Genomic DNA, 5,750 nt, shown 5'->3' with positions numbered 1-5,750 from the left:
ACCTCTGCCTGCCTTCCGCCCCCTGCTCCACCCCTCCCAAATTCTAGTCATACCAGGTACTTTGGTGTTCTACTTCCTATGATGTTGTCCTCACCTTTTTTGCAACATTGGGCAGGTTACATAATTTCACTGTCAGTTTTTTTCAACATGAACATGGAAGAAAATAGTACCTCCCTCAGGATTGCTGTGGGGATTAAACTAGATTATTTATACGCCCGATGTGTGGTAAGGGCTCAGTAGATATTAGCTACTATTATTATTCTTATTGTACTTAGGATTGTTTTCTTACTATGCATTTTGTTGTTTCTTCCTTTAGACTTGAAGTTTTTTTTTTTTTAATTAGAGGGCCGATATCTTATCTTTATTTTTGAATGGATCATTGATTTTGTCTGTTGCTGACATAATTAAATTTTTTAACTTTAAGAGCTACCAGGTGCAATACATTTTGTTGATAAAATGATATTTATTAGATAAAAAGATGGCTTTTTTTTGGTACAACTCAGAAGCCTGTGGATTAAGATATATGGAAAGTAACTGACATTCTTAATTTAGTATAGATATGAGTGATTTCAGTGAAGAATTGACGAGGCCTGTGACAGGATGAGCAAGTGGAAACGTCTGTGCTTTCTGGTACAGGAATGCATATTCCTTGGCTTCAAAAGCGTATAGAAACTGTAGGTAAGTAAAATATAGAACCATTGTAACTTTAATGCAAGGAGGTGATAAGATTCAGTATGGATACAAAATGAATAACCAGGCTGGTTCAATTTTCAAGATAGGAATATGTGAATTTTTTCTTTTAGGCTGTAAGCAAAAAAGAAATAAGAAATAGATTCTGTTTTCTTTTAGAATTCTTTGCTTTTGAACTAATAATAGATAGCCTGTATTGTGGTAGATAAACATTTTTTTCAGCAATACTTACTGAGTGTTTATATCATTGGTTAAATATTGGGGGGTCATAGATAAAGAAGATGCGGTCTCTATCATTGAGAAGCTCATACCTAGGAAGTGTTCAAGAAGTTTCTGTTAAATTGCGTTGAAACAATTCCTAATAGAATTGATTGTGTGATTTGTTTTGTATTAGTCTGTTGGTGTTGCTATAACAGAAGTACCTGAGACTGAGTAATTTATAAAGAACAGAGGTTTATTTGGCTCATGATTCTGGGACAGCTGCATCTGGCACGGGCCTCAGGCTGCTTCTACTCGTGGTGGAAAATGGCAGCAGCTGGCAGGTACAAGCAGATCACATGCTGAGAGGAAGCAAGAGAGAGAGAGGGACGTACCAGGGTCTTTTAAACAACCAGCTCTCACAGGAACTAACAGTGCAATGACTTACTCACTACCCCTCCTCCCCCAGAGAGAGCATGGTGGATCCACCCCCATGATTCGAACAGCTTTCAGCACTGCCACATTGGCGATCAGATTTCCCCAGGAGTTTTGGTGGGGACAACACATCCAAACTCTATCAGGTTTCAAACAGAGCATTTCCCTCCGTTTTTATTTAATGTAAATACAAGCAAGTTTTCCTATGGGATAAATTCCCTGTAAAAATATATAAAAGAAGCAGTTATTAGTATGCTGGAATGTTGGATGGTGTAGTCTTGGGAATCCATTTGAATCAGCACTTCTCTTATTGTGCTTTCTTTAGCCAAGGCTTCTTTCCTCTTGACGGAGATCCCTTGGCTCCTAGGATTTAGCTCTTATTTTTTCCTTTTAGGATCCGAACCCGCGGCGGGAGCGCTGCTGCGCTCCCAGCGCCGTACTCTCCCGAGTGCTCCATGGGCTCGGCCCCCTATGTTTTATCTTCTACCTCATTGATTCTTTCCTCTGTTTGGTCAAGTCTGCTTTTGGAGCTTTCCATCGAGTTTTTCAGTTCAGATAATGTATTCTTTGTTTCTAGAATTTCTTTTTTTTTTTTTTAATTGATTCCTTTGTCAAGTTTCTCATTCTGCTCCTGGATTGTTTTCCAGATTGTCATTTAATTTTGTACCTGTATTTTCTTGTGACTCTCTGAACATCTTCAAGAGGATTAGTCTGAATTCTCTGTTAGGCATTTCATAAATCTGCTATTCCTCTGGGTCTGTTGCCGGTGCTTGGTTTGTTTCCTTTGGTGTCATATTTCTCTGTTCTTTCTCAATCTTTTTGTCTTTTCATTGATGCTGGGCATTTGAGGAGACTGCTACCTCTTCTAGGTTATATAGGTGTTCTTTGATGCTGTTACACCTTTACTGGATATCAGAGATTCTAATCTTTTTTTTTTTCTTCCAGTTTTTTGTTGAATTATTACCTACCACCACCACTTAAACTCTGCACTGAAACTAATTTGTTGTCCTTTGGTTAATTCCACAATTGGTGGAACTTCCTGTGGGGACCAGCACCTGAGCCCTGTGGTTGAGCTAAATTGCTGCCTTGCTGCTGATTCTCTGGAGAAGTCTTTTGTGCAGCTCAGGTTTTAATTGTTGACCTTTTAATCTCATCCAGGTCTTATGAGGTCAGATACACCTGGGCTTGTGGAAATTCTGGCCCAGGACTTAGTCTTTTTTTTTTTTTTTGTCTTTTTTCGTGACCCGCAACGGATCACAACCCTCTGTGTCGCGCCCGTACCGGACCGGGACCGGCAACGGGATCGCAACCCTCGGTGTTGCCCCCACTCCTCGCTCAGCCAGTGAGCCTCCGGTCTGCACGTGGGATCCGAACCCTCGGCGCTCCGCGCCGCCGCACTTCCCAAGCGGCGCACTGTAGCAGTGTGCCACCGGGCCGGCCCCAGGACTTAGTCTTTTCAGCAAACTGCACCCCCTGCAGTCCTGTTTCCCTGACTAGTCTCCAGTGAGTGGGCCTGTGCTGACTGGAAGGCAGATCAGCTGCCCATGCTGTGCTCCAGTGTTCCTCTGGTGGGCCAGCCTCCCTCCCACCCCAACTCTAAGTAAACACCTCCCGTGAGGTGAGCTTTGCAAGTTGTCTCTTGCAGTGACTCACTGGCCTCTGGGTGACTCCTATTTTTGGTCAGCTGGGGCACCTGGCTCCCATGTGGGTACACAGGAACCGTGTCAGTGGTCTCATTAGCCTGAAAGCTGGTATGGTACACTTTTAGTTCCTCTTCTCCCCCGCAGACTCCAGACACATTCATGCAAAGGGCACGGCTGTGGCTTTGCCAGGTCCTGCTCTGTGTGCTCACGGTGGCTGGCCCTAAATTGGCCAGGGCTCAAAACAGTTGGAATGGTACCTTCTTTCTCTAACTGAGGCTTCTCCTACCTTCATGAACTCTGTGGGTCTCTCCTCTTTCCCCAAGCTCCAGTGATACTAGGATTAAGTCTTTACTTTCTAATAGTTGTATGTTGATCAGTTGTGGGAGATAGTGATGCTGGGGATCATCTGTTCCACCATCTTGAAAACATCCCTTAAAAACTTTATTATTGAGATCCTTGTGTATTCTGGATATTATTCCCTTTTCAGATTTGTAGTTTGCAAGTATTTTCTCCCATTCCCCAGGTTGTCTCTTTGCTTTGTTTATTGTTTCCTTTGCTGCGTGGGAGCTTTTTTGTTTCAATGTGCTGATGGTAAAAATGTGTCTTCTGCAGTTGTTGAGTGAAATGTTCTGTAAACGTCTGTCAAGTCCTTTTGGTCTAAAGTGCAGAATATTTCCAAGTAAATATCTATCAAGTCCATTTGGTCTATGGTGCAGTTTTAAATCCAATATTTCCCTGCTAATTTTTTGTCTAGATGATCTCTCCAATGCTGAGAGAGGGATGGAGTTCCCAACTACTATTGTATTTGGTTCTATCTATCCCTTTAGATCCAATCATAATTGCTTTATACATCTGGGTGCTCTGATGATGTTGGGTGCATATATATTCATGATTGTTATATCCTCTTGCCAAATGATCATTTTATCACTATGTAGTAACCTTTGTCTCTTTTTATAGTTTTTGGTTTAAAGTCTGTTTTATCCAGTGTAAGTATAGCTACTCCTCGTTTTTGGTTTCCATCTGCATGGAATATCTTTTTCCATCTCTTCAATATTAGTTTATGTGTATCTTTACTGATGAAGTGAGTATCTTGCAGGCATCACATAGTTGGGTCTAGTCTTTTTTAATCCATTCAGCCAGTCTGTATTTATATTCAGTGTTATTATTGAAAGGTATTGCCTTACTCCTGCCATGTTATTAATTTTTATGGTTGTTTTATATTTATTTTGTTCCTTTCTATTTTATTATTTGTGGTGCCCTTGGGAATGTCTTGTTGGGGTGGGTGACACTGGGTAGGGTGGTTGTGGCTGTGGGCCCAGTAGCTTTGTAGAGGCCTGCTATGGAGGGTCAAAGCCCTTGCCCAATCTTCTGTTCGTCAATGAGCAGGTATACAATGGTGCAGCAGGGCCTGGCAGTTCTGTAGAGGTACACTGGATCAGCTGTTAAGCCTGGAACAAGCCTGCATGGATGCTGCAGGACCCCGTGGCTCTGTAGAGGCCTGCTGTTGGGAGGAAAAGCTGCTACCCAATCCACTAGTGTTGCAGGACCTGGCAGCTCTATGGGAGGCTGCCGGATCAGCTGTTGAGCCAGCAGCAAGTCTGCAAGGAAGCAGCAGGCCCTGATGGCATTGTGGAGGGCTGCAAGGGGAGGAGGAGCCATTGCTGGGTTGGCTTCTGGCCGGAGTGGGCACCTGTGGGTTCAGTGAGTCTGCAAGCTATGCAGGGCGGGTACACACGACTGTGGGAAATAGCTACTGACTGGAAGCTATTCCACTCAGAGGTCTGCCTGCTCTTCTGGGAGGGAAAGGGTGCCATGTGAATTCAGGTGCTGGGGGTGTGGTCTTTCTCTCTGGCCTAGGCTCCCGGCAGCCGGGGTCATGGCCTTGCTGGTGCCCATGTGATTGTGGTAGAATATAGATGGGGCTTCTGGATAAATGAAGTCAGTTTCACTGGGGCTGCGGCATGCATACTTTAACCATAGATTTGGTTTCGAGACTGAGCTGTGCCTTAGGCATTTAGGGTGAGAATGGGGGTTCTTCCCCCTAGGTTTCTACTATGATACCATGCAGCTGCAGTAATTCCCACCTATTCTCCAACTGGGTTTGGGTCCTGAAAGGATTGGGGGACTCTCTTGTGGCAGGGATCACAGACGTTTGTGGTGGCAGTGGAAACAGCTGGGTTTTTTTCCCCAGCTTATCTCTCTCCACCTGACTCTGAGCTGGTCTCTGCAGGAGGGCAGAGACTAGATGCCTTGCTGTGCTCTCTATGGCGCTATTCCTGTCTTCCATGCTTCACAAGGATTTCATCACTGTCCTGGTGCTCTGCAGCATATTTCTTTAGTTGGTTAGGTTGAAATGTATTTGTTTGCTGTTTGGTCTCTTTATTGGGGGGTGGAGGGATGGGAGGGTACTAGAGCCAGACCCCTCTAGTCAGCTATCTTGCCTCTTCTCTCTGTGTGATTGTTCTTATTGCTTCTCCTATGTCAGAGATAGTTTCCTTTCTATCTGAACTGAAACCATTCTTTAAAACCTCTTATCAAGATGCTTTCTCTGAGCTTATATAACATGTATAAAATACAGGTTGTGCATCCCTAATCCAAAGATTTGAAATCTGAAACCGTCAACATCTAAAACTTTTTGAGTGCCAGCATGACGCTCAAAGGAAATGTTCACAGGAGCATTTTGGACTTTGGATTTTCAGATTTGGCATGCTCAAGTATAATACAAATATTCTAAAATCTGAAATGCTTATGGTCCCAAGAATTTCAGATAAGGGATACTTAACC

The 5,750-nt window shown here is 43.5% G+C and overlaps 1 pseudogene; it reads left to right on the top strand.

The window, feature by feature from the left end:
* The first annotated feature begins 558 nt into the window (after nucleotides 1–558).
* LOC103606473 overlaps nucleotides 559–5,750 on the top strand; it is a 23,684-nt pseudogene continuing 18,492 nt past the window's right edge.

The sequence above is a fragment of the Galeopterus variegatus genome, unplaced genomic scaffold, assembly GCF_000696425.1.
Source record: "Galeopterus variegatus unplaced genomic scaffold, G_variegatus-3.0.2 Scaffold6603, whole genome shotgun sequence".
Taxonomy (NCBI): domain Eukaryota; kingdom Metazoa; phylum Chordata; class Mammalia; order Dermoptera; family Cynocephalidae; genus Galeopterus; species Galeopterus variegatus.
The sequence above is the reverse complement of the archived record's forward strand: the minus strand, read 5'-3'. Positions and strand labels throughout refer to the sequence as shown.